The sequence below is a fragment of the Ambystoma mexicanum genome, chromosome 3q (assembly GCF_040938575.1).
Source record: "Ambystoma mexicanum isolate Mex_15411 chromosome 3q, UKY_AmexF1_1, whole genome shotgun sequence".
In the NCBI taxonomy this organism is placed as follows: Eukaryota; Metazoa; Chordata; class Amphibia; order Caudata; family Ambystomatidae; genus Ambystoma; species Ambystoma mexicanum.
The window spans coordinates 204,419,855-204,443,660 of record NC_090926.1 but is presented as its reverse complement, the minus strand read 5'-3'; the positions used below and the strand labels follow the sequence as shown (position 1 = coordinate 204,443,660).

At 46.0% G+C, this 23,806-nt stretch overlaps 1 protein-coding gene across 7 annotated transcripts in view; it reads left to right on the top strand.

Annotated features, from left to right (window-relative positions):
* STAT6 (signal transducer and activator of transcription 6) overlaps nt 1–23,806 on the top strand; it is a 1,449,539-nt gene that overhangs the window by 595,804 nt on the left and 829,929 nt on the right. Inside the window, exon 5 of one of the 7 annotated variants that reach the window (XM_069653564.1) lies at nt 17,537–17,666. The exons of 5 other annotated variants lie outside the window; for them this stretch is intronic. The gene's annotated coding sequence lies outside the window, so the exon portion shown is untranslated. Of the gene's footprint in view, nt 1–17,534; nt 17,667–23,806 lie in introns of those variants that run through there. One more of the 7 variants, XM_069653562.1, reaches the window with a different exon arrangement.

Below are 23,806 nucleotides of genomic sequence, written 5' to 3'. Positions count from 1 at the left end.
ACTGTTGGTGCTAGGCTGGGAAATATGGCGTAAAGCATGGCAATTAATGGAAAACCCAACCCCGTTCTCCCTACAGGTGCTGTTAGTGGCGCTTTGTGGGGAGGACTCCCGAATGATAAAAGGGATCCGTAGATACTGGGAACCGATGCGACCCTGGGAGATATATGGCAGGAGGGGTTGGCACTAGACTTTCAGAGATTGATTGAGGACACCGGGGTGCATAAAGGCCAACACATTACCTACACTAGAATCATTAAACGAGTGCGAGAAAGGTGGCCTGAGGCAGTGCTTGCGGAACAACTTGATGCAGCCATCGATACAATGTATGATGTTTCAGAGGGTGGGCACGAAATATCCCGGCTGTATGAGTTGTTGGGGACTAGGGTGGGAAAGGAGCTGATTCAACTGAGGTCAGACTGGGGAGAGGAGGTGGGAGAACCCATGTCGGATGGGCAATGGGATAGAGCTCAAAGATATCATAAGAAGGTATCCCGAAACGCGAGGTTTCAGCAGATCCAGTTGTATGTTACTCATAGGGCATACATGACCCCCTGGAAGATCGCCAGGTTTGGAGGCCCGGTGGCACAGAAATGCCCACGGTGTGGGGAGGTGGAAGCTGGGATGTTACACATGTTTTGGGCTTGCCCGGAGGTGGGTAGGTTTTGGACAGAGCTGAAGATGCGCCTAGGGGAAAAAGGGATTACGCTGGAGGTAGTCAGCCTGGGCGTGTATGCTGCGGGCTTTACCAGACCACACAACCTGAAGCACATCAGCAAGAATAAAGGCCTGGCCTACATCCTGGCTAAACGGAGAATTGCAATGTGCTGGAAAGTAGCCCAATGACCTAGAATTGAGATGTGGTGGGCGAACCTCATGAAGTGGACAGAGGCAAAAACGACTGCTTGGTATGAAGCAGTCAGCAGGGGGGCGGGGGTAGGTGGGGCCTCTAATAGCATGGAGACAACTAGTGGCCTCAATGGTGGGACCCTCCCAGGCCGACCATAGTGAGGATGATACGGGAGAGATAACGGAAGTAGACACACCTGGAGATAAATAATACAGTGACATGGAAGCAGGGGCTTGAGTTCTGGGTTGGGAGGGGGGAGGAACGACACGTCTAACTTGTAATACAATATTGTGAAGCTTATATGCGGATGTCCTCAACGTTTGTATTGTTTGGAGTGTTGGTAATAAAATAATAAAAATATTTGTAAAAAAACAAAAAATGAGACTGGGGGTGTTACCCCCAACTGCCCCTACTTTCCCACTGGGGCACAGGTAGAACCGTCAGCTCAGTAAAATATGATGCTGAGCCGTTATGTATCGCTCATCTGTAAGTTAATTCATGGCAAGTAAGCTTTTCAAATTGTTGAAGTTTACTTTGTGGGACATTAGAAAATGTTTGAGGGTTGGATGGAAGTAAGCGTGGTGTCTAATAGAGGTGTAATCCACCTTGCATAGCCCACAGAGTCAGTCCAGTTATGGGAGTTGGAGGGACTAAAGGTATGTTGTTGCTAATCAGACAGAGGTTTAAATGCTGCTCTTGTCTCCGTCTGTTTCCCCCCACATGAGGGCACTCAAAGGCAAATTTGCCTTCAAGCAACCAGCGTAAGCTAACTTACTTTACATTTTAAAGTGTTGCGTGCTTAAGGGATGTTAATTTGGTTTCCTAAGGTGCCTAACTCTCGATTTGCCCAGATGACGACCTGGCTAGTTCAACGTGCTTATAGGTTAAAGGGAGGGGGAGGGAAGGGACGAGTAGAAAAAAATACAGAAAAGACGAGATAAAGGGAACATATTCATGTGTTGGTTGCTTAAGTAGCACTTTCATCCCTTTAAGGCTGTCTCAAAATATTGAAGGTGCATGCGAGAGAGGGAAGCAGGAATGGGGAAACTGGAAAATGTAATTGGCAAAGGTGTTTAGTATAGGGCACAGACGTCATAGCTTGAGAGCACTTATCTGCCAGTCAGACACTTTAGAGAGGGTTCGCTCATCAGTTAGCCACGAGTGTTGTCTGTCTGGTTGATGGTACTGTCAACAGGAGTTCAAAGGGGAGTGGCCATGTTCTCTTGTTGATGGGGCCTGGTCCCTTTAAAAGTGGGTGCAGCACTAGCGCCCCATCTGGTTAAGAGGGTGGAGCCTGTGGCTCAGTTCCTCTGTCTGCAACAACAAAGCACATAGAAATATATGCATGTGTGCATATATTTCAGCAGAAGACATACAAGACATGAAGGGCAAGTGACTGACTTCTTAACCTGGGGTCCTTCTGGATGTCTTTCGAAAATAATCCCATTGAAATCAGTGGGGGTACATTTTTAAATGTTTGGTTAGAGGATGACCTCATCACAATTTATGGGAGTATTTCACCGTTCTGGTTTAGTTGATTTTTCATATGATTTAAAAGCGAATGATCATTACATGCAGCATATTACATTAATTAACATTCTAAATGTAATATCAAAGTATGTATCGAAAAACAAAATATCATATAGTCCTTCCCTCCCTCTCACATGAACTCACCATGTGCAAGCCCATAAGAATGTGTCGTCATAATGCTTACTGCTTTTCCTTGTGATTGTTTGACAGTACCTCTGCCACACCCATACTAGGCAAAGTGGATGTATTCAGGGAAGGGTAGGGTAATGAACTGGGACCTTTCAACAAATAAATCCCTCTCAGTAAGAGCTTAAGCTCTTTCTTATTTACCCCACTTCTATTTATCACAAATCTGATGGAACTCGATCTCCCGGTCTCTTAATTTAATGGACGTGTTACGCCGTACATTCCAGATATAATAGATACGACACGCAGTCCGTAATTCGGGTGCACACTTGATTTAATTATGATGTTAAGTTGAAAGTACAGCAGTGCAGATTAAAGGGTAAGTATTGGGACAGGAAGAAAGGCATCCACCGGTCTGGTAATCACAGCAGCAAAGCCCCAACTGAACTGAAAAGAACGTTCCCTCCAAACATTAATAAACATTCCAACAGAACACTCTAATTAGAACAGAGCTCACCTGCATTTAATTAACATAGATCCTAACACATCTCCCCCCTTTAATCTTTGAAACAATGAAGCACAACACTGCAAATAAGGAATTGCAAAAATTCATCAAGCTGTACAAGACTAATAATAAACTTTCAATGACATAAAACTCATCAATGTACATTTCATTGACATAGAACTCATCAAAAATGCATTTTGTTGACTTAAAACTCATCAAATGTAGTGCATGGCATTAATCAGCTGAAAATCCATAAACCCAATTCATTAGAGTAAACACTTGTACCCTTCACCATATCAATATCCTTTAATGTGAGTCCCATAACCATGTGAGCAGTGGCAGGCCATTACCACTGATCCTCTCAATGTGGGAACCAGCCCCCCAAAACAGTCCATGCTAAACCCATAACTTAACCTCGGTACAACTCCCAGAAACAACAGTCCTAGCAAATCTAAAGGATGTAACACAGGACCACCCCAAAACTCCAAAATGCAACTTAGTGCGAAGATAACGCGTTTAAGAACAAATCTTGCATCTTTTATTAATAAAATGAAAATGTAGGTAGTGCGAAGCAACAAAACTGTTGCACCATTTCCATAATGCACCTAATGCGAAGATCAACCATTAACCCAAATGGTTGCACCTTTTACATAATGCACCTAGTGCGAAGACCAACAAGCTAATGCACTCGTCACGCCTTTTACCAAAATCTAAACATTTGCACCTAGTGCGAAGTTCAATAGGTTAATCCCAACATTGCACCTTTAACAAAAAGAAAATGTAGGTAGTGCGAAGCAACAAAACTGTTGCACCATTTCCATAACGCACATAGTGCGAAGATCAACCATTAACCCAAATGGCTGCACCTTTTACATAATGCACCTAGTGCGAAGACCAACGAGCTAATGCACTCGTCACGCCTTTTACCAAAATCGAAACATTTGCACCTAGTGCGAAGGTCAATAGGTTAATCCCAACATTGCACCTTTAACAAAACCCCAACATATGCACCTGGTGCGAAGGACAATAGTTCACCCCAACCATTGCACCTTTTGCAAAAATTCCAAAATATGCACCTAGTGTAACGCTCACCTGATTCCCGTAGAGGTGCCGGTCTTGACTGGGCGTATACCGTATCTTCAAAGGTGATGTGTAACACACGGCTGGCTCTTTGGGCTGGACCTCTGTGCACTGTATGTCTGGCTCGAAGGGTAAGATGTCTGCAGATAGAAAATGTGGGATTAATGAACTGGGTTATTGAATGTCTCTCTCTTCTTCCCTTTCTCTTCTCCTGTAGAACCCCAAAGGTTAACGCTCTCACCTTAGGTAAGTGAACGCCGTGCTCTCCATCTGCCTCGAGGCAGGGTGCTGTAACCAGTTTCTTCACTGGATAAGGGGAGCAGGCCTCATGACTTCAGAGAACTGCTGTCCGTCGTTTACTGCACGAACGGTAAGTTTCGAGTAATTCTAATGTCTTTAAAGTCTTTAGTAATGATGTCTCTTGTTTTGCAGGGTTCCGGCGATGGCGGATGGCGGGCTGAAGTGAGTTGAAGATGGAGCCCGTGTGATGAATAGAAGCGCCTGGAAGCACGTAAGTAAGCGCTTGTTGCCTGCTTCACGATGCGCTCTAACTGTCTTTTTATTTTGCAGGTACAAGTTCGGGGCGGCTGCAGGTGCCGGAATACCCACTGGGTTAGATGTGGAAAGGAGTAATGGCACGTGAGTATTAAAGTTCCCCAATGTCTTTAAACGCACCTTGTTTTGTCTTTCAGATGCGGGATGCAGCGCCGAAGGCCTCCGGAGCGTGCGAAGAGTTGGTAAGCTTTTGTCTTTCAGATGCCGGAATGCAGTGTGAAGACCTCTGGAGCGCACGAAGAGTAGGTAAGCCTTTGTCTTTCAGATGCCGGAATGCAGCGCGAGGCGTTGGTGACAGCCGATGGACCAGGTAAGTGAAGAGCTGTCACTGAAGACCGTAATGCTAACCTGTTTTTTCTTGTCTTTATAGGTGTTGCTGAAGACTGGATTCAGAATGGTAACCCTTTTTCCTTAGGCCCAGGATCAGATGCAGAAGACACGATGAGCGTTCTGCTGCTGAGGATGCAGAATAACGCAAAGCAAGATTCATCCATCGGGTGTGGTTTAAATAGCCTCCTGTAGTGCTTAGGTGTCTCCTTCCACAGCCACGCCTAGGTAAGAAAAGAGTTCCTGCTTTCCAGAAGAGTTCCAGTGTTCTGAATCTAGGGAGTGGCTCCTGCCCCACCCAACAGGAAAAGTAGTTCCAAACAGAAGAGGATCAGAGACTCAACTGTCAGGCAAGTAAGCAGCATGGTCTGCTGCAGGTAAATCCACCCAAGCATTATGAGCCCGGCGCTTCCAGCGCTGGGACTGGGCATATTTATGAGCCTGGTGCCACTGGCGCCAGGACTGGGTCCAAAAGGTCCCAATTGGGACTGGTTGGAACTCGGAACCTGGGTTATGGATCTGCTTCCAAGGGAGTTGGGAAAACCCTGACCTTTTGGAAGCAGAGATCATGACACCTAGTGCGAAGCACAATAGTTCACCTTTTCCAAAATGCACCTATTGCGAAGACAAACAAGATAATACACTCGGATGCCTTTTACCAAAACTTAACAATTAAGAGTTGTCCCTGTTGCTGTCACAATTTGTAAAAGACAAACTCATCTAGTCAGAGAAACCTTAGCGCAAGTTAAATTCAACAAGCTAACCATACGTTCTGAAAAGGAAGAGTCATTAGATGGTTAGCATTTTCATCATAGTATAAATAACAACACCCAACAATGCGTCATCAACTCCATTTTTCCCCCCTTTTTTTTTTCTTTTTCCGAGACATGTTAACAAAATATTTTCTTCCTTAACGGCTCCTTGAAATGGCCAAAGTATTTATCAACCCACTCTAACTTTGCACATTCACTTTCCTCTGTGATTACTGGATAGACTTCAGTACTTTCTACAACGTCATCATGAACATGTGTAACCGGCTCTGTAAAGTTTCCAAACATATCGTCGATCCGCTTTAAATCAGATGGAGCGTCGTCCAGCCGCACTCCTGCTGGCTCTTGAGCTTTAGCAGCCTTGCACTCTTGTTTGGAGCATCCACATGCAGTACATAAAAGATTGTTGTCACTTACTATATTGTCGTTTTTCTTCATGGAACACCTCAGTAAACTCTTGTTGGTGCCCTCACTTTCACCACACTCATCCGGAAGAAAAACATGACCTTTCTTCAAATGATGCCACGTATTCGAACCGTGTTCGCCTCTTGATGAGCTTTCAGATACATCCATAATCTTGTTGCTGGAAACTGATACAAGGCCAAACATCCTTAGAAACAAAGGAACACTCTGCCGTAGCATTCGTATTAGGCAATCTATCCTCATCGGGCCAACCGTCACTCTCGTGGACTGAAGGAGTTAATGTTCCTTCCAATGTCGTCACCATAACAGTCAGGGCAATCTTCCTCTGCGGAGCTCCCAAAGCAAACGGACACTCCCCCATGTCATCAAACCACATCAAGCAATTACTCACGCTTGACTGATGACTTGCAGCCAAAACTTCACTCTCACTGCAGGTCTGGCACTCAACAGCAATCGAAGCGCACACATCAAGAAAACCGTAACCTGACACCTCGATAAACTCTGTGCGCGGGCTTCCTCTCCAGGCAGCGCTGAAGCCTGCCCCGCAGCCCATCACTCTGCCGGTGTGGCCTCCATCCACCCCCTCCAGCGCGGAGTCCTCTCTCAAATGAGGGGGCCGGTAGCAGACCCGGTGGATGCCTTCCCGAAGTGCCAACTCCTGTCCATACGCGCGCTTCACCTCATACTTGTTATCTTTTATGCGCACACGATCGAAGCTGCAATTTCCTTGTTCCTCCACATTGTTGTTCACCGCACCCCGACACATCATATTAGCCGATACTTCCGAACAAAGATGGGACACTTTGCTCGATCCCATCCTCGTCGCCAATGTTACGCCATACATTCCAAATATAATAGATACGACACGCAGTCCGTAATTCGGGTGCACACTTGATTTCATTATGATGTTAAGTTGAAAGTACAGCAGTGCAGATTAAAGGGTAAGTATTGAGACAGGAAGAAAGGCATCCACCGGTCTGGTAATCACAGCAGCAAAGCCCCAACTGAACTGAAAAGAACGTTCCCTCCAAACATTAATAAACATTCCAACAGAACACTGTAATATAGAACAGAGCTTACCTGCATTTAATTAACATAGATCCTAACAGGACGTTTTACAAGTTGCGTGCATATGTACATGTCATATTTCAAAGGTTTAGTTTTAGTATTGTGACAAATCCTTGGATGTCGTCACTTCTCCCCCAGGGAGAGCCCCTTCCCATGAGGCCAGGGAGGTGAGGCTGCTACCCAATAGTCCCCCTGGGGCTGTACACAGCTGGAGGATCTCATGGTGAGAGCATCACCCTGTGGAAGCAGGGACAGACATCCAGGGAGAACATGGTGCAACACCGCTCAACCTCCACCCACTTCCTTTACCTCCCCTCAATACATGAGCCCTACCTTCACATCCTCACTTCCATGGATGTACGTTATTATTTTGAATACGAACATGTCGAAGACGAAAATATCGAATTCTAAATGTTCGTATTCGAAATAATAACCCCACAGCTAATTTGCCTTTGGGTATACCTTACTACCCCAACCCTCCTATTTACTTTTGGCGGCACACTTCGCTGTTTGGCGCCGAGTCCCTGCAGCGTCATTTCCCTTCACTTCCGTGGTTGTGAACCGGCCCTGCAAGGACCCTTTTTTATAATTTCTTTTTTTCCAAAACTGTATTTTGCATGCACACCCCCGCCACCCTGATTCCATTATAGCGAACAAGGGTGCAGGAAACAGCCCCGCAACCCCTGCTTCCCTTGTTCGCGATAATGAAAACCGAATGGTTGAAATGTTTGGTATTTTTGGCTGTACGTAACTTTGGTACAGCTGAAATCCGATCATTTCAACCATTCATTTTTTTAAACAGTATTTTCGTGCAATACCCTCTTCCATACCTCACACTTCCATGTATATATGTGAGACTGAATAGCCTGTAGTTACTGAGGTGACAGGAATTGAGACGAGGAGGAGGATGCCCACAGCAATGAAGAGTCCTCCTAAGAAATTGAATGAACATTCTCTTTGTCATCGTTCATTCAACATAAAGAGCGAGGAAGGACATACCTTTTTGTCAAGCCATCCCCAAAGGAACCCGAAGCCAAGGAGCTACGGAACATAGGAGATTCAAATGGCTGCAGGCCAAGACACTGCCGAAAGAGAAGCCTCTCAGTGGGGTATGATGTCGGCAGCCCCCAGAAGGAACAGGCGAGGCAGGATTCCGGCCTCAGAAGAGAGGTGGACCGCATGGTCTGTACCGGGAGGAGGTACTCCAGGGAGCCAAATGCTGGGGAACCTCAGTGGCAGAGAAGAAGTTGGTGGAAACCATGAGAGAACAGAGAGAGGCAGAAATCAACCAGAGACCGACAAGAGGCTGCAAAAGAGGTCCCAGAAGGTACAGGAAGGAAAGAGCCTTCTGGTGGGGTCACAAGAGGGTCTGGACCCACGCAGAGAGATACCCAGAGAGTCTGACAGCCAGACAGGGACAATACAATACCCCACTGTCTAGAGAAACAAGGAAATCCATAAGACGGAATATTTACTAAAGACTGGGAATCCTGTAAACCCCAACCACAAGAATTGAGAAAGAAACACGAGTCATCTTCTGCATGGCAGTATTTGGCAGGCGAGTAAACCAGGTCTGAGAAGTCCTGGGTCTGGGACCCACAATCAAAAAGAGAGAAAATCACAAGTCTTCTACCCTGTGGCCTTGCTAGGAAGGAGCGAGAACCAAGTTGGCCTAACATAAGCCATAGGGAAGCTTGGGGCTGGGACCCTCAATTTATTTGGTACTAGCTTTTGTTGAATATCATATGAAAGGCCAGGGGAAGGAGTCATTCCCCTGCTAAAGTGAACTGTGTTGATAAAGCCATGAGAGGCCAGTGGAAGGAAGTCATTCCCTCTGGCTTTGTATGAGGTAAACCGGTGAGGAACAGACACCTAGAGAAGGGAGTAATTCTCATTGTAGTTAAACCTACACAGAGGATGAAACCAGTGATTCAGGGGAAGGGAGTCAGTCCCCCTGGAGTGAACTTTCTAATGCATTTCCAGAGTGTTTAGAGGATTGGCCGTCCTTTGTGAAGACTGGAACCAGTGGGGAACTTGTGACCAGATCTGTGCTACCCGTCCGGGGGAGGAGAGTCATTCTCCTGGACTAAGAACTTTGATGCAACCTTTTAGTTTAGTTGTGGGTGTGGGGGGGGGGAGTTGAGTTTTGGCACGCAACGGTCGACTTTTTGGTTTTCAGGGACATCCTGACCGACCCATTGGAGCCTTGGTTGGGGACGGAAACCCCTTATGGATATAGGGAAAGTTGGGGTTTTCTCTTTACTTTTTTAACCAATAAAGCTCTATAGCAATCACCATGCCACCTATGTGTCATTCTCCTCCTTCTGCACCCCTAGAGTATTTTCTCTGCTTTCCAGTATCATCAAATAATTTTAATCTCCCCAGCAGTAGTTTTTATTATCCCCAACATTCATATTGGCTTAGTTTCCTATTTTAATCAATTGTGAATAATTCCCACACACATTTAGCTATTTCCCTCTGAAGGTCTTAGCTTCAATCTGAAATGCAGCTTTGTTTCAGTGTGGGGAAGTGTTGTATCAGGCAAACATACATACATTGAAATACTGTCAATTATCATTATAATACTGTATGGTTTCAAGTCTCTGATTGGAACCATACAATCCATTTCACTCTTGAATGGAACATGCCAATGTTGTTGAGAGAATTTATGATTTAAAAGGAAGAAGCAGGCTCTGGAGAGAAGGCGGGTTGGTGCTGCTTGGTCTGTAACTTGACCTGTAACTACTAAGAGTAATACTCTATCTGTGTATGAAGTGCCACAAGGATTTGAAGCAGCCCTGGTGAAGAAAATTGGTGCATCCACTAGTAACACTGAAGCACTGCTGAGAGGCTGTGATGGAACCAGAGCGCACCAGCAAGCAAGAAGATTCCTTGCCCTGCTGCAGGAGATACAGAGCACCACGGTGCGGTGGAGGGCATGTGAAGAGTCTGCTAGTGAGGAAGACTGTAGTGCGTGCACTCGCCATTAGCTGTAATCGGAGTTGGAGCCTGGATAAGTCCCATAAAGAAAATTGAAGGGAACATTGTGAGCTGCAGGGTCCGCCTAAACGGCAACAAGTAATTTGAATCGCAATAACGCTGCAGACGCATGGCAGCGTGAGAAAGTGGGGGGCCATTACAAGGTCAGGCAGTCAACAGACAGTGCATGAAATAGTTTACCACACCCAGGAGAAGCCATTATGAAATGAGATGACTGCATGAAAGGGTTTATTAGATGTATATATATGGGGTGTATGGCAGCAACTTTGCAAGTGACAGAAAATATTCCTTGCTATATCATTGCTTGGGACAAGAAGGCCAGGCAGTCTTCAAGAAACACCCAGAACTCCCAGCAAATGAAGCAGAGGGTTTATCGAGCTTTGAACAAAGCTTGGCCAGATTGAACAAACATTTAATTGTTAGGGAGTACATGTTTCTAGCCAGATATCATTTTGCCATGTGAGAGCAAAGGAGCGACAAATCAATTGAGGAGTTTTTAACGGTGCTCTGGGGCCTGGCCATAAAATGCAAATATGACCACTGCAGGGATGAACATATTAGGAAATAGTTAATGATGAGGTGCAGTGACCAAAAGGGCAGAGAGGCTTTGTGTAGAGAAGGAGGATGTACCGCAGAGATGACACTAGAGAGAAAAATTGAAATAGCGAAAATGGTGGAACTCATGGAAAGATCCATCGACGCTTTGGCTGCTGAAGCTGGAAAAGCTAATGTTCCAGCGGTCAATGTGGTGGAAAGAATACCACCAAGAAAAGAAGTTGCGAATAAAGAGGGGAAAGCTGCACTAGAGAAGAAGTCGGAAGTGAAACAAAAGTATGATGCGAAGTTCACCAGCAAAAGGTGTTATAGGTGCAGCAATCCAGACCACATAGCAAGTGACGAACAATGGTTCACACATCACATAATATGCAGGGAATGTGGCAGGAAGGGCCATATTGCTCGCCGTTGCAAACACTGGAGCAAGCCTGGAGGGATAAAAACAATTGGGGATTGTATGAGTTACTGGTAACATGGTGGTACAAGTGACGAAGATAAGAGCTGCGTGGTAAATGCAATTGATTCAAGGCCGAGAAAGATAAAATGTCATGCTGAGATTGATGTAAATGATATTCCGGTGAACCTTTTAATTGATAGTGGAGGCGACTATACGCTTGTGAATCTGGATACATGGAGGAAAAAGTTTAACTTGTGCGAACTGCAAGAACCCACCGTGAGAGCACATGCTAATGGAGGGATACCGATAGAGATTGTAGGAGAATTCTGGGCACATTTCAAGTATGCAAAGGTTGTGCAAAAGGGATGCCGAGGGTCACCGCAAAAGCAGCAAACCTGCTATTGTGGGATGCCCAGGCTGATTTGGGACTGGGACTAGATCCAAATCACCTAGCTCAAGTGATGGTTATACGAAAAAACTCCTAAAGTTTTCCTAAAGTGTTCGAGAAGGGAACTGGTTGTCTGAAAGGGTTTGTACATTTAATAAAGATGAAACCAGGTGCCATGCCAATGAGATCAAAGGCACACAATATACCACTGGCTCTACGAGCGGATGTTGAAAAGGAACTAGAACAAATGTTGACAGAAGGGATGGTTGCAGAAGCAGCGCAGTGGATAAGCTCCATAGTGGCAGTGCGCAAACCCAATGGCAGTGTCAGACTATGGATTGACCCTAGGGGGTTAAATAAGAGCTTATTACTGGATACGTTTCCATTGCCAAAGTATGATAACCTCTTATCAGAAATTCAAGGGAGAACAGTGTTTTCAAATCTTGACCTGAAAGCGGCGTACCATCAAGTGAAATTACATCTGTCTTCAATGGACCTTACGGCATTTATAACACCTTTTGGGTTGTATAGATGCAGAAAGATGCCGTTTGGATTATTCTCTGCATCCAGCGTATTTCAAAGAGTTATGAACAAATTGCTTAAAGGAATGAATACAAGGGGTGCGCTGTTACCAAGATGATATTTTAGTGTGGTGAAAAGATGTAGAGGAACATGATGAATGATTGAAGAGTGTGTTGGAAAGAATGGATGAAGCTAATTTGACTACATAAATGGAGAAATGCAAGTTTAGGGGTATCCCTACAAAATATCGCCACCAAAAATATCGCCGTACATATGGCCGTTTGTCCCGCCATAGGTGATATTTTTGTGGGGGATAATTTGTGGGAGCGGGAGTTGCAGGGATGTCCCCCACACATTTTAAAATAATGCAGGGGTTTGCAGGGGTGTCCCCTGAAGGGTCCATGGGTCAATATCGCAGCAGAAATATGGTGATATTTTTGTATCACAATATTTTTTAGGGGACATTAACACATGGAACCAGTTCAGGGTGAAGAATGTTCAATATTTGGGCCATGAGTTCTCTGCTAAGGGAATAAAACAAAAGATGTCTACCGTAGAGGCAATCGAAATGATGAGGTTTCCAAAAGACAGGAAGGAGTTATTATCGTATTTAGGCCTTATGGAGTATTACAGCAAATGTATAATAAACCTGGCGGAAAAGTCGAAAACCCTGAGAATGTTGGTAAGAAAGGGTTGAGGTATGTCTGATGCAAAGAGTTTGAAAGAGAGTTTGAAAACGTAAGAAGTTGTTTGATACAAGCACCCATTTTGAAAGGATTTAAAGCAGATCGGGATGTGAAGTTGTTAACGAATGCCACTGAAAGCGGGTTAGGATGTGTGCTGATACATCAAAGGGAGAAGAGAATTGGAAACTGTAGCATTTGCATCAAGAGTGTTGAAGGACGCGGAGTGGAGGTACTCTGGTACTCTGTTATAGAACGGGAAGCATTAGCTTGTGTGTGGGGAGTCGAAAAATTCACTGTTTTTGTGGGGGAGAAGATTTGTACTGGTGACGGATCATAAGCCCCTTGCTGGTGTTTTCAATAAGAAAGGATTTGATTGCATCTCTTGGAGGATTGCCAGGTGGGTCAGCGTGATACAGGGCTTGGTCATGGAAGTGAGCTATGTGAAGGGGGAACATAATGTGATGATAGATGCTTTACCTTGAAATGCTGTGGAGAATGAGGGATGGAAGGGTTGTGAAGAGAGTGCAGAGGTATTTGCCAATTTCAAAGTGGCAGATGAAAGGGAATGGAGAGAACAGTGTGAGAGAGATGAACTGTACACTACAGTGCTAAACAGTATGTGCAAGAGGTATGGCCGAAGGAAGATGTGGAAGACGAATTGAAAGGATATAGGAGAGTAAAACACGAATTAAGTGTGGAGAAAGGGATTTTGACTAGAGGAGATAGAATGGTGGTACCAGAAGGAATGAGGGGAGCATTCCTTGGCATAGCTCATGAGGGGCATCTGGGTGTGTGTAAGATGAAGGGCTTAATTCAACAAGATTTTTGGTGACCAGGATTGGACATGGAGATGGAGAATTTTTTTTAAAGAATGTGAGGTTTGTAAAAATAGCGACACGGTTCTTGTTACAAGGACGCCACCCATGAGCGTGTTTGAACCACCGAACTCTGTGTGGGATGTGGTTGCTGTAGACATTCTCGATCCAATATCAGTAAGGGGACAACGGAGTGCTTATGTAATTGTAATTGTGGACCTGTTGTCCAAGTGGCCGTAGGTGTGCATGCTAAAGGACATAAGTGGGTGCAGGGTAGTGAGTGTTCTTGAAGGAGTGTTTTGGAGGGAAGGTTTTCCCAGGAAGATGGTGTCAGATAATGGGCCACAATTTGTGTGTAGAGAAATGGAGGAGTTTCTGCCGTTGTAAGGAACTCGTGGTGTCAACAGTAAAGACAGATACAAATGATCACAGTTCAAGGGTGCTTATTGAACTTTATAATGGGTGAGAAAAACACGTAATCTAAACCTAAATCTAAGATGGGAGTAAGCTACGACCATCAAATAATAAGGCAGTCCTAGTGGCACCTTGTCAAATAAAAAGGGCCTATACTAGAGAAAACTATTGCCAATCCTTATTACTAATTACAAAACGGGTGTGGGATAATATTCACCTGAAAAGAAAAGTTTTCTGAAAATGATAAATCAGGGCGTGTCTCCCTTCCCCACGTTTTAAGCACGTGACAAGGTGGAACTTCTGAGCACAGCACACTCCTGGGCCTCGTTAGCATGAGGTTCACAGTTCCAGTTCAACGATATCAAAAGCTTTCAGAGACTAAGGGCCTCATTACACGGTAGGCGGTAAGGGTTTACCGGTACCGGTAAACCCTTACCGCCTTACTTACTACGAGGTCCCTTTGCGGGCTGGGGAATTTAACGCCTGCTTTTTGCAGGCGTTAAAAACCAACCTGCAAAGGGACCAGGGAGCTAATTACGGTACCGCAATTTGCGGTACCGTAATTAGCGCCTTCCCCATTCCCATAGAGCCCTATGGGGCAAAAATGGGAATGGGGAAGGGCAATTGGGGAAGGGGGAATTACCGCCCACCAACCTTGGAATAGGGCAGTAATTCCCCTTTCCACCAAGGCGGTGCCGGTATTTTACCGGCATGGACCAAGGTGCTAATAGCACCTTGGTCCACCGCCATCCGTGTAATGAGGCCCTAAGTCTCTTTCCTGACCAAGGGCCTCATTACACGGTAGGCGATGAGCCATGGCGCTATTAGCGCCATGGCTCATGCCGGTAAAATACCGGCACCACCTTGGCGGAAAGGGGATTTACCGCCCCATTCCAAGGTTGGAGGGGCGGTAAATCCCCCTTCCGCCATTGCCCTTCCCCATTCCCATTTCTGCCCCATTGGTCTCTATGGGAATGGGGAAGGCGCTAATTACGACATCGCAATTTTGCGGTGCCGTAATTAGCTCCGAGGTCCCTTAGCGGGTTGGATTTTAACGCCTGCAAAAAGCAGGCGTTAAATCCCCCAACCCGCAAAGGGACCTTGTAGTAAGGCGGTAGGGATTTACCGGTACCGGTATTTTACCGGTACCGGTAAATCCCTACCGCCATCCGTGTAATGAGGCCCCAAGTCTCTTGCTTTAGAAGGCCTGCTAATTCACAGCGACAAACAAGTAAACAAAAGTTCCTTCAGTGATTTTGTGCTTGGGCGATTGCTCTTCGCCCCTAGGATCTCCCTCCACCGGGCTCGGATGCTGCTTGGAACTTGGGCCTCCCTCCGTCGGGTTCACTACGGCCTCTCTTTAACACAGTTCATGTACCTTTTCAATGCAGTTCATGACTTGCTTTTTTTCATCAGAAAGTGTGGGTTCCCTTCTCCTAGTTTTTCTTTTGGCATCCCTCTGTCGGGTTCCCACTTGCCTTATTTCACAGTTCACCATTTTCTCAGAAAGCGGGGTTCCCTTCCCCTAGCTTTCTCTCTGCCATGGGTCACAGACTTTCGATTGTACAAAGGATTTGATGTAACCTTTGTAGGACCACTCTGAAATGTCACATCGTCCTTTCCTAGAGTCTTATGGTAATTGCCATTTTCAACACAAAAGGGGCAGCAAGAGTCCTTTGACTGAGTACTCTGCAGCTGGCCCCTCTCAGGGCTTTTACAACAAGATAAAACACACACAAGTTCTTGGTTTCAGGTTCCTGCGTTCATCTAATGTTGCCACTTGCAACCTTGGGCTCAACACACATCAGTTTGCTATCGGCTTCCTTCGACTCACCGGCTGTGTTGAACCCATTGGCTGGTCTTACCTCTGGAGTCAAGGACGGTACCACGGTAGCCAGCACGCCTCCCTGCCTGTGCTATCAATGCGGTAGTCCCCCATGCACCATTGACATCTGTTTCTCCACACGCCAGCTTTAATTCCCGGGCTTATGCTTTCCCTCTGAGGCTTCACGTGTCTGAGTTGTAAAGGGAAAGGGCAGTTCCCCCTTTGTTGTCCTTCCAGGTCTCGCCGCCTTTCTCCTCCATTTGAACTGTCGGTGTAGCTGTTTCCTTGTGCGTTTGTCCTTGCTCAAAGTGTGCTTTCGCGCTATGCCTTTTATCCCTGTGGGGAAGGTAAAGTGCTGCCAGGTGTGCATGGTTAGTGTCAATTGCCTGACTCTGCCTGACCCGTGTGTTGGGACATATCAGGTAAATGGCTCTGGTGTTAGTCTATTGTCTGTTACAGTGCAAGAAAGTGTTTGTGTTGGAAAAGGGGGGGGGTAGAGCTTCTGAATATCCTACAGGGTAGGATGGGGAAAAGGTTTTACAAGGAATGGGATGCAACATCTCAACCTTCCAACCTTTGCTGTCCCACGTCCACTCCCCGAAGACCCCTCGCCCAGGTGATCCTTCCCCACTGGTCCACCACCAGGAACTGGATCCAGTAGCGATGGCTGTGTCCTGGTCACCTGGACGACAGATCTGCAGGGACTAGCGGTAGAGACACCATATCACAATGGCCATCTATAATCCCAAAGGAAATGCAACAGTGGAGAGATTCAATAGGACTCTGATGGAAGTTATACGAATTGCCATAGCAACAGGTGGGGATTGGTCACGGGCAGTGATGGAGAGGGTCATGCAATATAGGATTGCACCCCATCAGGTTATGGGAGTTTCGCCATTTGCGGCATTGCGAAGGAGAATACCAAATACGAGATTGAAACTGGGGTGGATGGGGAAATTTAGTTGTGATCGCAGAGTGGTTTCTCAAGAGGTGGTACGAGAGAGGGTGATATGTGAACAAATAAAATCTAAAGCGATATGGTGAGATATGTGAGAGAGCGGTCGATGAAAGAGTGTGAAGTGGTGAAGGTGAAGAGTGGGAGGAGAGTGCAGAAAGGATGCATGAAGTATTCAAGTCCACGTTGGGTGATGAAGGATTTTGGAAATGCAGTGCTTCTGAGCAATGGTAAGAAGTGGAGCAAGGAAAGAGTGGCTAGATGTGGAATCTTGAAGGAAGGTTTCTTGTTGCATGTTATTCAATAGAGGAAAAGATGTGTGTTGTATCAGACAACTGTGCATGTATGTAAATCCTGTTGATTATCATTATAATACTGTATGGTTTCAAGCCTCTGACTGGAACCATACAATCCATTCCAGTCTTGAATGGAACATGGCAATGTTTTCGAGAGAAGTTATGATTTAAAAGAAAGAAGCAGGCTCTGGCGAAAAGGCGGGTTGGGGCTGCTTACTCTGTAACTTGACCTGCAACTACTAAGAGTAATAAAACACTCACTGTTACTCTATCTGTGTATGAAATGTCCTTATTAATAACCAAGTAAGGGCTGGGAAGTGGGGAAGAGCGGGTTTTGAGTGAAGATGAGTTGAGAAGTGAGCGAGAGTAGAGTGACGAGACTCTGTCAGTGAGTATGTTGACAAATGCTGTTTTGCTTTCTAAATTTCCCACCCCTCACTTTCCTGTTGCAGCACACCGCTTCCATCTGTATTTGCCCAGTGAGACCGACATCTCTTCCTCTTTTTACCCTGACACGATGTGACTTGTCCTCAGCACACTGCCTCTTTTCTCTGAAACAACTTGATTTCTTCACCAACCACGGTAAGGTTATCTTTGTTTCTGTAGTGCTCCACCTTTTATGCTCCTGATGTTTTTTGCGTCTTCTCTTTCGTCACAGCTTTTCGATTTCCCTTGTGGCAGCAAGCGACTGCATTTCACAGATACAGCTTTAGAAATCAAATATATATATACATATACATATACATACACACACACAAATATTCCTTTCCAATCATTTTTTTCCATGTCCCTTTCCTTTGTTTAATGGCCCTCTTCCTTTTAATATTGTAATGGGGTCTGGGACATCGCAATGCTTCTCCATGTTAAATGTTCCATTGGACAAGATCAATATTTTGAAGAGTCTTTTCATGCGAATCATGTTGTTGCTTTACAGAAATTAAGGGCAAATCCAGACCCGACTCTAGAGCGGCAGGATACAATCACCCTTAATCTTGTCTTTTTCATTTCTAATATCTTCTACTTTATTGCTGCCGGAAACCTGGAGCTGCACTTTTAACGGTGTATTAGGTGTTGCCCCGTAGATCTAAACATTTCTTCTTTAGGCTGCTGTTTTTGAACCCTTTCTGCTTTCCCTACTCTTGACTCAGGTCAGTCAGCCTCTACACCAGTGATATCCCACTCTACTCCTCAAGAACAAAATCCACTTTGTTTTACGGCTATTCCCCTGAAAATACATCTCAATTTAATGACTCCAAATTGGAGATATTTACAAAATATGTGGCTATTGATGACTGTGCTTGGGAACCCCTGCTCTATTCTTTCTATTTTCCCACCTGGTGTGGTGGAATTACTGTATCCTTTTCTGTCCAGCTTTGCATTAGCCATACAATACAACCCTTGGCCAACAACCTCTTGCTAAGCCAACAAAGCCTTAAGCAAACCTGACACCTAGACCTACTCATCTCTCTTGTGCATGCTCTCTCTCTCTTACTCCTCCAAGCCCCTTTTCTCCTGATGACGCCTTTCCTCCAACCTTCCCAGTTTTTCCTTTCAGATGTTACCAACTTTTCTTCCACCCTCCTGTGAACTCTCCCTCCAACTGCCAAGTCTCATTCCACTCTCATCTCAGTACTCATCTCTCTCACTGCCAAACTTCATCCACCACTCCTACTCAAACTCATCACTCTGCCAAACTGAACTGGCTGCTTTTGTACAATATGGTCTGTCCTATTTTGGGTGGTGCTCATAACGATGGATGACACTGATGTATTCAAGTTTGTGGTTCTCTCTGATAGGGCACTGTGTTGGTGGTCATGTGTTTTGGAAGGAGGCTGGTCTAAGGTTACATTAGCCTGCTGCCATCTTGGATTTCATAAATGCCACGAACCTTCGGGAAGTCTTTCTTCAACTTGAAACCCTGCTGCTATTGCCTGCTTTAAGCTGGGTCCCCTTGTTCTCCTGATGTTTACATTTGGAGTCAGAATATATGCTGGATTGGGAAATATTTGCAAGGGAAGATGTTTGTTACATTTGTGATACGTACACCACCATGGGGAGTGTGCAAATTTTTAACTCCTGTGCCTCTGGTGGGGCCAGGAGAACAGCACCTTTTAAATATTCTTTCTCTAGCACAATACAAACAAGTCAGTTCCCTGTTTTGGTGCAACTTTGTCTATTTTGGATTTCTTGTACTGCATTCATTATTAGTGGGCATGGTTACAGTTGTGTTGGTTTGGGCATACTTTGTGCCAGTTTGGTATATCTGTATGCTAGTATATTTGAAGAACAAAACAAGCCTAATTCCAGCTGGAATATGTTTTGAATAATATGTTTGTTTTTTCATATTTTTAGCACTCCTAGATGGTCATTTGATATAAAACAGTTGTATGTAGTATATTGGTGTTGTCCTTACGTATTTGTCTAATCATTGGTCCATGAGGAATTAAAAAAACACAATTTAAATACAACGAGGAGTTGTTAGTTAGAATGATATGGAAGTCATGTACCTTAAACGTATTGTTAGATTCCAGTTGGTGTACTCTTGGCAACAATTCATGCCTTTTCCTCTTAGTTTCTGGTTTCTTCCTTTTCCAGTCCAGTTAACACTAGCAAGGTGCTGTCAAAGAACCATGTGTGACTGGTTCAGTTTCATGTTTCTGTGTAAATTAGGAAAGTGCAAGTGTTGAAAATGGGAAGTAAAAAGTCCAATATATTGGAGTTTGATTTATTTGATTCATATAAGTGTTAAATAGAGCTATATTACAGAGGTTGCACACTTTAAGCAAAAGAGTTACGTATTATTATTGTTATTAGGGTATGTATTAAGCACAGACCTAGCTTTAAGAAGCAGCAGAACACTTTACAATTATAGGGGGGGAGTACATGGTGAGGGGAGCAGAACATTAAGGGAGGTGGGAGGTAACAACACAAGAGGAGTAATTTGTCACCAAGGAATCAACAAGCAACCAGGGGCGAAACGGTGTGGATCAGATCACCTTGTCTCAGGTAGGATGGGGAGTGGCGGATGTGTGGACCTAGGTGTTGGGGAGGAGCCATTCCTTGAAGAGGAGGGTTTTGAGTTGTTTTGTGTGTGACTGGATGCTATTTCTAAATAATTGCAGGGAATGAATTTCTATTTTGTTTTAAGTGTTGTCTTTCTTTGTGCAGGGTGCATTTTTAAATGTGAAACAGCTTAAGTAGGGCATTTAAATGTATGCATATTTTAAATGTTTACATTCTCATTGGTACACCACAGTGTTCCCCAGTCGGATCTTGCCATCCTCCTTTTTTTCTTTGTACACTTCTCTCTCCTCCATTGTGTCTTCATTTGGTCTGTTCTGTCACATTTATGCCGACGACTCCCAGATGTTCCTTGCCTTGTCATCTTTTTCTGACTCCCTTCATGCCACTATTACGGCCGGTCTTCTGGCCATCGAATCCTAAATGCATGACCACTAACTCATAAGTCCGTCCCTTTTCCTCCATCCTTGTGGACGTCCCCCAAAATGGGGACGGTACCGGAACCTTTGGCAGCGAAAAATTGAGCTGCCTCTTTAAATTTTGTATATTGCATGGGTGCGCGGCTTCGGGCATGGGAACGCCCGCCGTGTTCCTCCCTCCAGCGCCTCAACTCAGTCCCTTTTTCTGCACGGATGGTGTCAGACTTGCCAGCAAGCGCAGAGACTTTTTTAGCTTTCCGCTTGCTCCCTGTTTTATTTTTTCAATCTCATTTAACTTCCCTTCCGTGCGTCCTCTCCCCCGGTGCATGTCGGCTGCAGGAGGATTCACGCAGTGTGCCTCATGTGACCGCTTGTTACAGGCCTCAGACCCCCATGGACTCTGTCTTGATTGTTTGGGACCCGATCACCGCTGGGACACATGTTCGGCTTGCTCCGCTCTCAGTCACAGGGCACTGAAGAATTGGTTGTCTCGGTGCAGGGAGATCTTCCACACTTCTCCTCTGCCCACCTTAAGAGCTTTGTCTCCAGGACCTCTCATCAAGACAAGGAAGGCCCTCTGTTCAGCACAGCTTCACAGCATGGCAACTCCTTCTCCGGGGTTCTCACGGATAGGGGATTGTCGGATTCAGGTTCTGGCAGGCCTGAGGCCTCCAAGGCTCCCGGCTTCCAAGCCAAGGGACCCCTAGGGCTCTTCCGGACTCTTCTGGGACAGACCTAAGGCCGTCCAGCCTACCGGCCACCAAGCTGAGGGGCCAACGGGCTGTCCTCGGAGGGGCGATCATCCTCTTCTACAACCCTATGGGCTAAGAGATGGTCGAGTGCCACCTCCAAGAGTCTGTCCTCGGCTAGATCTTGCATGGCTACCAGCACAGGTGGTGAGGGCGTCCAGCCTACCAGAGCTCGCTCTGAGGTTATGCGTCAGTGCGTTACAACTACCAGCCAGCGGCCGAGGTCTCAGCGCCTACCAGAGTGATCTCTGAGGTCGACGCTTCTGCTTCGGATGCAAGACCTGAGCTGTATCCTCCCATGCCTGAGACCTCTTGTGGCTCAGGGCCTTCGCGTCCTCCTACCCAGCATGCCGTCCTACCCAGGGCATGGCGCAAGACTTCCAAATGACAGAGAGCCATCTGGCGGAGCCTGCCAGGCCGGTGGCCATCTTGGATCCAACTCCAGGCCCGCCCGTGATTTCGCCCATTAAATGGGCTTTGCTTGATGATCCCAGTGCCCTACCTCTGGAAGGGGCAGCGGATTGTATGGTACAGGCATCTGGTCTCCTCGGGGATACATCTACCCATCGCCGCAGCCTTACGGCTACATGACCTCAGGCGCCTCAACGCTTTGACCAGGAGCAGAGGCCCAATGCCTTGCAAGGCCCAGCCCTTAGGGGGCACAGGTTTTTCTGCTCCCCCTCCTCTGCCCCCGCATCGGACGCCAAGAAGCAGTGACGTCAAGGTTGGGGAATGTCAAGCTGAAGGGAGGTCAGACAACCCCTCCCGAACCATGGAAGCTAAATGGAGTACGACCCTCCCACCGTGGTTGCCAGGGGTACCTGATGGGAGTATAACAGGACACTACATGGCAGCCAATGGGGAGAAGAGGGTTAGGCTGTGAATAGGTACGGGGAGGTAGGGACACCACTAAGAGGGTTAGTATACAAATTTGGATAGGATGGGGGAATGTGGAAAGGCACAAACTACATACAACATACATGAGTATTCACTTAGTCCTCCCTATCACACATGACCAGACTGCCCTAATGCAAATTCTCTATATTACATACATGCCCTACCTGCAAGATGACAAACACACAATGTAGCACATAAATGAAAGCATGAATGGCGGAACACAGTTAGCACAGTAAGCCATATGAGCAACATGAGCACAATAGATGTATATCCACAACACGTTTTTTAGAGAATGAGAGTCCTGCATGGGGCTATCCTATGTACAATACCTGTTGCTTCACAAGTATTACCCCTCATAAGCACCTAATGCTGGATTTCCCAGCGCCCGTTAGAGTCTGTACGCCACTATCATGAACAAAGGTGCCTGAGTAACGCACTGCCCAAGTCCTAACCAATCCACACTAGAAAACTGGTTAACTGCTGTTGCTTGCTAACAGTTACAAACCTACTTCTGGTGCTGAGTACTTCTCTTTGGCTGTGGGTGCTGGCGGCAACCCCGAGCAGTTGGTTGTAGGCAGTAACTGGTTGAAGACCCCCACCCGACTCTCCAGTCTGTCCAAGACTGGGAAGCCTCCTTCGCGCTGACCGCGCACTGCCTGCTGGGCTGTAGTTCCCATCACCGCCGCTGCCCGTGAGGTCAAATGTATCCAGAAATATCATTGCCGTGGCCATGGAAATCTCAACGCCATTTGCAGCATGCCGTCCTGCCCATGCCTCACAATAATTACCAGCACTTGGCACGACAGGATGGCTTCCTTATGAATCCAGATTGTGTGTGTGTTGCGTGCTCACGCCTTCCTTCACTGCTGCATGGGAACTGTAGGTCCAGGGTCCCAGCGCAACGCACCTCCAGGGCTTGTTAGCCTGCGCTTGGTGGCTCCGGCCACAAAGACCCTTAAATATGGCCCCAAGTACCCCCATCCTCCTAACAGTACCTCCCTTCACAGGGGCACTCCCATGACTTGGCTTCTCTGGATGTGCAGTCTAGATGCATGTACCGCTTCTGCTGGCTCCCAAGAACAATCTTCCGGCCCAAACCCAACCCAGTCCACTAAATACCATAGGCATTCATATCGTCTCCTAGAGTTCTAAATATATTGCTCAACTCCTCTGATCCATCAGGCACAATGACCAGTGGTTTCTTTACCTTTGCACAGTTTGCTGTGGGTTTAGCCAAAGATACATGAAAAAGAGGATGAATTTTCATGGTTTAAGGCAGTCTTAATCTAACCTCAATTTTAGATACACATTTGTCAATATCAAGGTCCAATAAAACGGCGTAAGAATTTACGTGCACCCGCCAACTGCATATTTTGCCTGGATCACCAGACTCTATCCCCAACCACATATTGAGGAGCCTCCCGTCTTTTCCAATCTGCAGTTCTCTTAGCATTGCCTTAGCATTTTCCAAGTTCTGGTGTGCTTTTTGGCAAATGCCTAGAAGCATCTGTCTCCTCTCTGCAATTGCTGGCATGTTTTGAAATGTGTCCCATCTTTCAGAGGTCATATTTTGGTCCTACCTTTAAAAACACATGCTTGGAGTCCTACCCAAAGAGACATGTTCAGAGTTGTTATA